The sequence below is a fragment of the Phyllostomus hastatus genome, unplaced genomic scaffold, assembly GCF_019186645.2.
Source record: "Phyllostomus hastatus isolate PE091 unplaced genomic scaffold, TTU_PhHast_1.1 phas_contig_2, whole genome shotgun sequence".
Taxonomy (NCBI): domain Eukaryota; kingdom Metazoa; phylum Chordata; class Mammalia; order Chiroptera; family Phyllostomidae; genus Phyllostomus; species Phyllostomus hastatus.
In genome coordinates this window covers 2,506,325-2,518,697 of record NW_025333718.1, presented here as the reverse complement: position 1 = coordinate 2,518,697, position 12,373 = coordinate 2,506,325, and the positions used below count along the sequence as shown (strand labels likewise).

Below are 12,373 nucleotides of genomic sequence, written 5' to 3'. Positions count from 1 at the left end.
GAAATAATGTCCAGGCCTTGCCTGCTTCCTTGCCAGGGTCACTCCCACTGTCCTCACATACGTCAGCCACAGTCTTGCCAGGGTGGCTAGTGACCCTTCACATTAAGAGCTCCAGAAGCAAAGCAGTAAGTTGGCCTGAGAGTCCTGATTTATTGAGGCATTTTGGAAGCTCTAGAAAACATTCCAAAAAGTAGTAACCCAGCCTTTGCCAAGCAACCATCCTGGTGGACTGTGCCTGTAATCATTACTACAGGAAAGAGGGCTGCTTGGTAGGTCTCTGAGAAAGAAACAGTCCTGTACCCTGGCTGGCTGCTGCTGGCTTCAACAACCCCAACACTGTGCTTCTCAACTTTGGTAAGCATAGGAATCTCTTAGAGCATGTAACACACCCTCAAATTCTGTTTCTAATAAGCACCTGGTGAGCTGGCACTGCTGGCACACTCTGAGGAGCATCATGATGCCCAGGGCATACTCACCACATGTGCACCATGACAACCTTCTCCTGGATATCTGTGAGTTGGTGCAGTGAAGAGCTATGTTTGACTTATTTATTCCACAGTTGGCACATACTAAAAGTTCAAGAATGTGTTCAATGAATGGATTGCAAGAGGTAACAGGAAAGAGCTGTAGTTAGAACTCCTTGCATTTGATCCCCAGCTAATCCTGTAACTTGTGAGGCAATACTGGTTTACCATGACTAACAATGTCATTGGCATGTCTTATTATACCATATCACAGGTCTTGTAACAGTGTCAGCAATGGAGATGATAATGATGTAATACCGTCAGGCTCTTTTTATTTCCCTTAAAATATTTTATAAAGGCCTTAATTTGTATTAGGTTCACTGAAAGTAAATCATGTTCATTCTTCTGCCAGAATCATAATCAGATCCAAAACATTCTGCCCACACTAAGGTAATGCTACTTAGAGAGACCAAGCTCACACAGTATCCAGAAGGGCTGGGGACAAGTTCTCTCTCTACTGTCTTTTAGCCTCACTTCACATGCCAAAAATGTAACCCTTAGGAGGGCAGAAACTTTGTCTTGTTCATGACTGTACTCACTTCATGGTTAGAGTCCACTTCTTAGCAGATATGCAATAATTACTTGTTGATGAATGGAGTTCGTAATCCATCTACTTGATCAACAAACCATGGAAACAATGAATGTGCAAACTGGCTACCAGTTTTTGAGTCAGCAAGAGATCTAAAAATGTAACTAAAAAGTACTAAGGTAAAAAACTCTTATTTGCTTCACAATGACTAGTCTTATTTCTACTAGACAGAATAGTAGAACTATGAAAAAGTTAATGGTTCATAAAGATAAGACATAACAAAGTCTCTTGTCTGCCAAGGAACTAAAAATATTCTGAAAGGTCTTCAATCAAATTTTTAACTTTTTATTTTGAAGTAATTATAGAATCACAGGGAATTCCAAAGATTGTACAGAGAGGTCCTGTGTATATTTCATCGAGCTTTCCCCAGTGGTTACATCGTATGTAACTATAGTGCATCAGAATCAGGAATCTCACATTGGTGCAATGTGTGTATACAGGGTAGACACAGAATACACCATCCCCATGATATGATATAAGGCTAGTCCATCACTACAAAGATCTCTTTCATCTTATCTCTGAGTCTTCTCCCCTCCCCGCCATCCTTAAACCCTGGCAGCCACTAATGAGATTTTCATCTATGTAATTGTAACTTAAAGAATGTTATTGCTATGGACTGAATGTTTGTTTCTCCAAAATTCACATATTAAAAGCCTGATCCCCAATGTGATGGTATTTAGAGGTGGGGCCTTTGGGAGGTTATTAGGATTAGATTAGGTCATGGGAGTAGAACATCAATTCTTCACCATGAGATTAATACCCATATAAGAAGAGACACAGATCATTCTCTATGGGCCACGTGATACATGATATGGTACAGTCAGAGTAGCTGCTACAATCCAGGAAGTAGATCCTCATCTAAGCTGGATCTGCTGGAGCCTTGATCTTAGAATTTCCAGCATCCAAAATCTTGAGAAATAAATATTTGTTGTTTGAACCATGTAATCTACAGTATTTTTTAAATAGTAGCTAAAACTGACTGAGACAATTACATAAATAAAAATCGTCTAGTATGTGACCTTGGAAGGCTGGCTTTTTCCACTACCATAATGCCCTTAAGATACATCCAAATTGTTTCATTTATATATAAAGAGCTTGCTCCTTTTTATTGCTGAGTACTATTCCATGGTATAAACATATCAAAGTTTAACCATTTACCTACTGAAGTACACGTAAGTATTGGGTTAGCCAAAAAGTCTGTTTAGTTTTTTCCACAAAATAAAAGACACATTTTTCATTTTCATCAACAACTTTATTGATCTGGATATTTTGAGTATGTCGGCTATCATCTGCTATTAGTTTCTACTGACTAGAGGCTGGAGTGCTGCTAAACATCTTCCAATGTATAAGACAACCCCACAGCAAAGAATTATTTCGTCAATATGTCAATAGTATCAAGAAACCTCACAAACCACTTTTAACATGTTTGATCAGCCACAGTACCTTCTCCGTATACTGTACAAATCTTTACTTGAGTTTCAGTTGCATTTTTACCATTTTTGAAATAAAATATAATATGCTGAAAATGTTATTTTCTTCCATCTTCAACACTAAAATGGCTGCACAAAAATTCACCAATTTTGACAGGTTTTTTAAAATGCATGCTGTCACAATATAATCTAACAAAATTATTTAGAATGAAGTTAAAGACAACTAAGCATTACTACAGCCATCATATGGAAAAAAACTAAATAAAACTTTTGGCCAATCCAATCAATAGCTTCCAGTTTTGGGCTATTTTGAATAGAGCAGTGTATAAGTTTCTGTGTGAATACAAGTCTTCATTACTCTGGGATAAATGTCCAAGAGTGAAACCAGTGATTTGTATAAGTTTATATTTACTTTTTTTTAAGAAACTGCCAAATTATTTTCTACAGTGGTTGTACCATTTTACATTGCCACCAGCAGTATATGAGATTCAAATTCTCTACATCCTTCTCAGCATTTGGTGTTATCATTATTTTTTATTTTAGCTGTTCTAATAAGTACATAGTCCCAATTTTATTTTATATATGCATGTATTAAGTATATATATGTGAAGATAAGTACAAAAACAAGTCAGAAATTTTACTTCACTCAATAACCATATTGACAAGAAAAAAAAGTAATATGTGCATTTGGGAAAAAATAAAAACACTATAAAGAGGTACAAAATGAAAAGTCTCTTAATAGTTTGTGTGTGTGTGTTTATGTGCATGCACATGTACTCTATTAATCTTAACTGTCCCTTTGATGGAACTAAAGAACTCATTAAAAAATTATTTGATTCTTGATCACCAACAAGACATTAAGTTGAAATTAAAGCAAATCTGGCTTTGCCTTATATTTCGTTTCCCCAGTGCCCTGAGTACAGACAGGCTGATGGTTCTTACTACTAACAAAGCCACCACGAAACTGTGCTTGAACGGGAACTACATCTTAACCCTCCTCCATCAGGCACTAAATTGTTTCACACCTGTTGTGTGCTTAATCAGATTTATGCTGGAAATTTAGTAAAAATTCTCTTATTTTTTTAAGGTACTTATTGAATATTGTGTTAAGAAGATGTAGAAGACTTTTTTCCCTCTAGTTTCCTCTGCTTCCAGCAGGGACTATATTAATGACGGTGCTTGGCACCCAGAAACCTTAGATTAGGGATGTCCAACCTGCAGCCCACAGGTTGGCCAGGATGGCTATGAATGCAGCAAACACAAAATAACAAATTTACTTAAAATGTTACGAGATTTTTTTTTTGTGATTATGTGTTGCAATGTATTTAATGTGTGGCCCAAGACAACTTTTCTTCCAGTGTGGCCCACAGATGCCAAAAAGTTAGACACCTTTCTGAACTAAAAAACAAAAACATAAACTAAGCAAAGAACTGGAACAGGAACATAATCACAGAAATGAAGATCACATGGAGGGTTATCAGTGCGGGGGAGGGAGAAGGGGGTAATGGTGGGGGGGAGGTACAGTGTGTGAAAAACATAAATGGTAGGCATAAAATAGGATGAGGTTAGGAATAGTATAGGAAATAGAGAAGCTAAAGAACTTATATGTAAGACCCATGGACACGAACTAAGGGTGGGGGAATCCTGGAGGATGGGCAGGTGCAGGGAAGAGAGGGGATAAAGGGGAGAAAGTAACTAGGGCTACTATAATAGCATAATCAATAAAATATACTAAAAAGAATCAGCCCTGGCTGGCGTAGCTCAGTGGATTGAGCGCGGGGTGCGAACCAAAGTGTCGCAGGTTCGATTCCCAGTCAGGGTACATGCCTCATGCCTGGGTTGCAGGCCATGACGCCCAGCAACCGCACATTGATGTCTGTCTCTCTCCCCCCGCCCCTAAAAATAAATAAATAAAATCTTAAAAAAAAAATCAACCAATGGATGAATAAGTGGAAAAAATTGATGTTTCCTTCCCTCTCTCTAAAAATCAATCAATAAAAATAACATAGAAATAAGGTTATTACATGCTGTATGCCACTCCAGAGAGATCTATGTATGTGAAAATGGCTAACCAAACACTCGGCAACAACTAACATAATGAAGCTTCTCCAAAGTCAATGAAAGGTTTCCATGAATGCTGGGGTATACAAATTGTTGAGATGGCCTGGTTAAAATACCACATGGTAAAAATAAAGTATTTTTACTGTGATTCTCAATCCTACTCAAATAGAAAATTTAATCTGATTGTCCCCCATTACTAAAAACAAAACAATCAACATGTAAGTAAAGATAATGGAGCTGAAAAGTTCTTTCTCATTTCTTAGCTTCCCAGACAAATGTACTGTTTTCTTTTAAGATACGGTGAGGAAATAGACAAAGGCTGGCCAGAAAAGGACCCAGAGTTGCAATTAATATGCCATTTTGCCCTGTCTATTCAAATTGTTTCCTAATTCCTGATAGGGGTGAGAGAGTGAGAGCAAAATAAGGTGAACAGCTTGAATTTAAAAGGAAGAAAACTGCCCTGGTCAGGTGGCCCAGTTGGTTGGAGTGTTGTCCCACACACCAAAAGGCTGAGTGTTCAATTCCCAGTCAGGACACATACCTAGCTTGCATGTTGGATCCTTGGTTGGGGGCGTGTGGAAGGCAGCTGATAGATGTCTCTCTCTCAGATTGATATTTCTCTCTCCAAAATCAATACATATATCTTCTGGTGAGGATTTTTGAAAAATGAAGAAAACTGCACATTTATTCACTTGCACTGGAGTTGCCTTATGATCAAAGCAGGGAAGCACCTCTTTGGCCCCGTTAGTCTTAGACCAATCCAACAGAGACAAGGAGACTATGACCAAAAAAAGGCAATTTGCATCTGATTGTAACATCATTTCAGAGGAAACTCATCTAAAGGTGGACTATCTTTGGTGTTGGAGTCAGAAGACTTACAGCACCTCAAACTCTATGATATTTTAAGAACAGTGTTCATATCCCTCACAAAAAAATGAGTGAAGCACAATTTAATCTCAGGTTAAAATCTTTCAGTAAATAAATTAGAAGGCATACTTTTAGTCCTGAAACCAATAATTAATATTCAGTGTTTCTGCTCTGGCCAGTGTGGCTCTGTTGGTTGGAGCATCATTCCATAAACCAAAGGGTCACAGGTTCGATCCCAAGTCAGGGCACATGCCTGGGTTGCAGGTTTTGTCCCTGAAATGGAACGAAATTTCTCTGCCTCTCTTACCCTCCTTTGAAAATCAGTAAGTATGTCCTTGGGTGAGGATAAGAAAAAAAAAATATGGTGTTTCTATTCTCCATGAAACTCTCTTTATCCAGAGACATTCTGAACCATATGCAGATAAACTAACAAATAATTTGAACAATGGGGCAGCCCCAGTTTCTGTAAATCCTAAGTGTGTGAAATGTGAGCACTTGCAACAGGGTTACTGGGACGCATTGTTTTGTTTGATATTTAATTTCCTCACTTCCTTTAGCCCCATAGTAATTTATTACAGAAAATTTATAAAAGGCAGAGATGAGAGATATTTCTGCCATCTAGAGATAAGTACATTAACATTTGATCTCTTTTCTTTTTAAAATGTATGTTAAGTCCTGGCTGGTTTGACTCAGTAGATTGAGTGCCGACCTGTGAACCAAAGGACTGCTGGTTTGATTCCCAGTCAGGGCACATGCCTGGGCTGCGGGCCATGTCCCCAATCGGAGGTGCGCAAGAGGCAACCACACCTTAGTGTGTCTCTCTGTCTCTTTCTCCCTCTCTTCCCCTCTCTCTACAAATAAACAAATAAAATAAAATCTTAAAAAAAATTAAAAAGAAAGGCAAACTAAAAAAAATATGTGATTTTAAGTAAAAACAGGATTGTCCCTAGCTGGTGTGGCTCAGTGGATTGAATGTGGGACTGTGAACCAAAGGGTTTGCCAATTCGATTCCCAGTTTGGGCATATGCCTGGATTATGGGCCAGGTCCCTGGTGGGGGGTGTGAGAGAGGCAACCACACACTGATGTTTCTCTCCCTCTCTTTCTCACTTCCTTCTCTCTAAAAATAAATAAAATAAAATCTTTAAAACAACAAAAACAGGATTGCAGCAAGATGACTATTCAGAACTATATAAAGGTAACTGATGATCAAACTTTACTAGTACTGGGTGATACGTCCGAAAGAACATTTGGACAAGTACTAGTGAGCCAATTCCCTCTCCAGGAGCTCAAAAAAGCTCCATGTAGCTCATGTGCTTTAGCATGACTATCTCTTCTCACCTTTTACCTCTCAGTAAAGAAAACTCATTTAACTATCATCACTGCAGTTTAAATCTATAAGCTCCCTCACAAATTTTCTCTCACTGAATCCCTATCCCATGGTCACTGAAATAACTGAGTGACCATGGGATATGGATTGGGTCAACTGAAGAAACATTCTTAAAATTATCTTTCATAGGTTGTCCAATACTTCTCTTAAAAATTTTAACAACTTTACTGGAATATGTCTCTGCAGGAGTTCCTCTATTACTCAAATAATTTCTCTCTGGCATTTGTTTTGTGACATACTAACACTATTCTCATCCCTAAACACCTTTGGAAAAAGATATATTGTGTCCTAACCAAACACACAAATTTAAGAAAGATTTGTATTTCAAATATACAACAGTATACTTAGTTAAGCGTGTTGACTTAAGAGAACGTCCAGCTTGCCAGAAAAATCTTTCCAATGTATCCATGGGATGGCTCCTTATATGGCTGTGGTGGCCATCAGTACCAAACTTTCTGGCTCTATATTACATTCTTCTTTTAGTCTGATTCAGCTAGGAATAGCTATCACTGAACACTGACCTTCAGTTAAGCTGGTAGAAGAAATCAGTGAGAGTTTTTATTTTATGACTAAGCTTAACATGAAATCTACTTTCCTCAATGATAAACTTAAATAAAAACCAGGAGAATTTGAGTATGGAAAGACAGGAAAAAAATAAAACAAAAACATTTTACTCAAGTGAAAAAATCCTTTCAAATTTCAATCTATATATATTTAATTCCCAGTCATTTCCTTTTTAATATAGAACCTGTTTCCATGTATATTTTAATGCATTAAACAACCTTGAATATATTGGACAGGATTAGGTAGAACTAAAATTTTTATTTTTACTTTTGTTAATTTTAAAAAGGTTTCTTCTCTTTCATTAACTTCAAATTTTATGGAGTATAAAGTTGAGGAATTGTTTTAGCTACTACCATGACTTAGCTTTTCCCACAAGTGTGACCAAAAGATGTGGAAATGATAGGTCACAGGAAGCCTGACTACCTGTATAAGCTAGCTATCAGTATAATGATGTCTAGCAAGGAACCAGGGCTTCAGTTTCTCCTGGGTGTCTTTGGCATGTTCCCTTTCCTCTTCTGGTTCCTATCCTCAGTCCTTCTCTCTTCCCATAGCTCTTACCATCCTCTTTCACAGGATAAACTGGGTTTCTTTTGGTTTTCTCAAGATGACATATTCTAACCTCGGCCAGTGTGGCTCAGTTGGTTGGAATATCATCCCACAGACTTAAAGGTAGAGGGTTCGATTCCCAGTCAGGGCCCATACCCAGTTTGCAGGTTTGATCCCTGGTTGAGATGTGTAAGAGAAAGCAGTCAACTGATGTTTCTCAAACCCCCACCCTTGCTCCCTCCCACTATCCCCCTGCTCTTTAAAAAGCAATGAAAACATGTCCTTGGGTAAGAATAAAAAATAAATAAATCTAGCAATAGATTGTAAAAAGATAGTGGCAAGGCAGGTGGGAGCGAAGCCCAGTTCTCCCTATGCCCAGCAGGAACACCTAACTGATCTTCTGAGAAACAGAGTGAATAGCCAATGGAATCACAGTGTTTATGAAGTTTGGGGCCAAAAATTATAGAGGACACTGAAAAACAGACAGTGAGGAGATTACTTGGGTATGGTAAGGTAGCTGGGATCTGCACAAGGACCTAGGCCACTGTGGCCCTGGGCCTAGTGCCTGCCACAGGATACTTGGAAGAGAGTTAGATCACTAGCTCCCTCCCCTACCACAGCAGGGAAGGCAGCCCAGTACCAGGAGGGTTCTGGATGCTGGAAGTCACTGGGGCAAATAGAGATGAAGTGGGAGACACACAGAGGCGATGTACATTCACTATGACTGGGACTGGACGCTAGCACCAGAGAAGTTGGGGTGCCGGGTGACAACTGGGGAAGGGAGAAGAGTGGGGCTGTGTCAGACCCTGACCCAGATACTGTCCAGGCTCGTTAGAAAGTTGGGCTGTGTGAAAAGCCTTGGGCTTGTTAAGAGCCTGGCCTGGCGGGAAGAGGGGAGGTCGCGGTGGTGGCACCTATTTTGTAAGGAACTCGGAAGCAGCAAGCTGGCTTGCCTGAGGGTGATTTGAACCATGATGCCCAGAGGCTGATTTGCTAAATGGAAGCACAAGTCACAGCCTGACTCACTCCGAGCAACCAGAGACTGAGTGGTTGATTTGAGCCTGGCTGCTCACAAAGGACCTGGGCCAGAGGCTGGGCAACTGTAAATATTGAGGCCCACACCTGGTGCCCATCCTCTCAAAACCATTGAAAGGGAGAAAAGCCAGCCAAGCCCCCCTCTTCCCCTGACATCCAGGAAGACCAGCAGAACTTGCTCAACTGCTTTAAAGTCAGCAGGAGGCTTATTTTGTTTCTTTCCTTTCTCACATGTCACTTTCCTAACCACAGAACTGGTATTTTATAGTGTATGTGTATTATTATTATTTCATTATTTTTACTACTTTTCTTTTATTAGTATTTTTTAAATTTCTCTTCCTTATGTTTAGTTTTTTGTTTTATTTCTGTTTAATTGTATTGTTTGACTGGTTTTCCTTATTCTCTCTTTATTGTATTTTAATTTGCCTTCTTTCACTCCACTTGTGTTCCAATAACACACTAGTCTTGATTGTGTACTTTCTATTCTGGTTGACCAAATCATATATTTCTGGTCATATTATTGTTGTTCCAGCACTATTATAAATAATTGTTGTTTCATACAATTGTACATACTACACAACAACCCTCCCTGATCTTACCCCCTTCACTTTATTCCTGACCATTATCATTGTTGTGGTTAACTCTATTCTCTCTCACACTACGTCACTTTCTACCCTTTACTCTCACTATATTTCATCATCTAACCTTGCACAACTGTTCTGTTTTCTGGAATCAGCTAACAATCCTCCTCCCCTGTAATAAGAGTTTTTTCTCTCTTTCACCTTTTATAAAAAGTGGCTAGTTGGGTGAAATATCACAGTTAATGCTATACTTATTCAAAGAATCTCCTGTCTCTTCTCTTCTTGCTGGTACTTTAAATCCCATAAAATACTCTCCTGCTTAATCCATTTTGCCTATCCCCTGCCCTGATCATATACAAGAATAGGTGGGAGCTGCGAACATCAGTATACCTACTGGAGGAGGAGAAAAACCAAAGGAACCACCAAAAGGACCCATCAACAAAGGAACCACCAAAAGGTAAAAACCCAAGTACAACAAGAGAGCCCACATAACAGAACAAAGGGCAAAGATAGAGTGCCCAGATATGGAGATCAAAGAGACCACACCACTGAACCCCACAGCATTCCTACCATAGAAGTTAGCCCTACAAAGACAGATAGCAAAGCAAAACATCAGGAAGCACAGAAATAAAGAGAGTCACCTAAAATGGGGAGACAAAAAAAGAACACGCAATCAAAAGGAATGGAAGGCTCCCCACTGAAAGAGATAAATGAAATGGAGGTAAGCAAACTATCAGATATAGTATTCAAAATAATGGTTATGAAGATGCTCAAGGAACTCACAGACAACTACAAGGAACTGTGAGAACTACAACAATATAAAAAAGAAAATAGAAACAATAAACAAAAATAGGGAAGAAATGAACAATAAAATCTTGGAAATAAAAAACACACTAGAAAGAATTACCAGCAGGCAGGATGAAGAAGAGGATAGAATCAGCGAGCTGGAGGACAAGGTAGAAAAAACACAGAAAGACCAAGAAAAGGAAAAGAGACTCAAAACAACATGTTAAGGGATGTGCAGGACAACATGAGATGGAGTAATATCTGTATAATAGAGATACTAGAAAAAGTAGAAGAAGAGCAAGGGACAGAAAACTTGTTTGAAAAAGTAATGCTGGAAAGTTTCCTGATTTGATGAGAGAAAAAGTCATATAAATGCAGGAAACAGAGTCCCAATCTAGAGGAACCCAGAGGCTCACTTCAAGACACATCATAATTAAAATGGCAAAATTCCAAGACAAAAGGAGAATCTTAAAGACAGCAAGAGAGAAACAGGAAGGAACATACAAGGGAGCCCTGATAAGGTTAGCAGCTGACTTCTCAATAGAAATGCTCCAAGCCAGAAGAGAATGGCAAGAAATATTCTAAATAATGAAAAACAAAGGCCCACAACCAAGACTACTTTATCCAGCAAGGCTCTCAATTAAAATGAAAGGCCAAATAAGGAGTTTCCCAGACAAAAGAAGTCTAAAAGAACACATCTCCACAAAACCAGCTCTACAAGAGATGCTAAAGGGAATGCTTTAAGAGGAGGAATAAAAACACTGAGTGAGAGAAGAACAGAGGTACGAAAAAAAAAAGTACCTATCAATAATAACCCTAAATGTAAATGGATTCAATGCTCCAATCAAAAGACATAGAATTGCAGAATGGATAAGAAATCATGACACACACATATGCTGCCTACAAGAGACCTATTTCAGGACTTCTGGCCAAGATGGCAGCATAGGTAGACAGACACACTGTGTCTCCTCACACAACCAAAAGAAAGACAACAAATTTAAAAACAAAAAAAAACAACCAGAACTGACAGAAAATTGAACTATATGGATATCTGACACCCAAGGAGTTAAAGAAGAAACATTCATCCAGACCAGTAGGAGGGGCAGAGATAGGCAGCCTGGCAGAGAGGACTCGGGGCATGACAGAGGCTCGAGGACTCAGTGATGCAGCAGTTGGCAGAAAGGGTGGTCCCATGTCTGCGTACAGATAAATTGGGAGGAACAACTGGGGAGCAAGTAAGACCGTGCAACCCAGGGTTACTGCACATGGAAATAAACACTAAAAGACTATGACTGAAAACACCTGTGAGGGTGGGGGTTGAGGCAGTAGTGGGAAAAACTCCCAGCCTCACAGGCGAGTTCATTTGAGTGACCCACAGGGTCCTAGAATGTACATAAAACCACCCACCTGGGGATTAGTGCCAGAAGGGCCCAATTTAATTGAGGGTAACAGGGAAAGTGATTGAAAACCCGCAGACAACAGAACAAGCGGCATTGTTCCCTCTCAGACCACTCCCTGACAAACAGCATCACAGCACAGCAACTTGAGTTGCCCCACCCTGGTGAATACATAAGGCTCTACTCCTTACTACGTACTAAGTGTGCTGAGACCAAAAAGCCCAAATGAAAGAACACATCAAAGCTCCAGAAAAAAATACAACTAAATGATGAAGAGATAACCAACCTATCACATGCACAGTTCAAAACACTGGTAATCAAGATGCTCAAAGAATTAGTAGAATATGGTTGCAAAATAGAGGAAAAAATGAAAGCTATGCCAAATGAAATAAAAGAAAATCCACAGGGAACCAACAGTGACGGGAAGGAAACTGGGACTCAAACCAATGGTGTGGAACAGAAGGAAGAAAGAAACATTCAGTCAGAATAGAATGACGAAACAAGAATTGAAAAAAATGAGAAGAGACTTAAGAACCTCCTAAATGTTCCAACATCTGAATCATAGGGGTACCAAAAGGAGAAGACAAAGAGCAAGAAATTGAAAA

The 12,373-nt window shown here is 39.2% G+C and overlaps 1 protein-coding gene across 4 annotated transcripts in view; it reads right to left on the bottom strand.

The window, feature by feature from the left end:
• Positions 1 to 12,373, bottom strand: part of LIMS1 (LIM zinc finger domain containing 1) — a 183,964-nt gene that overhangs the window by 46,397 nt on the left and 125,194 nt on the right. The window lies entirely within an intron of this gene.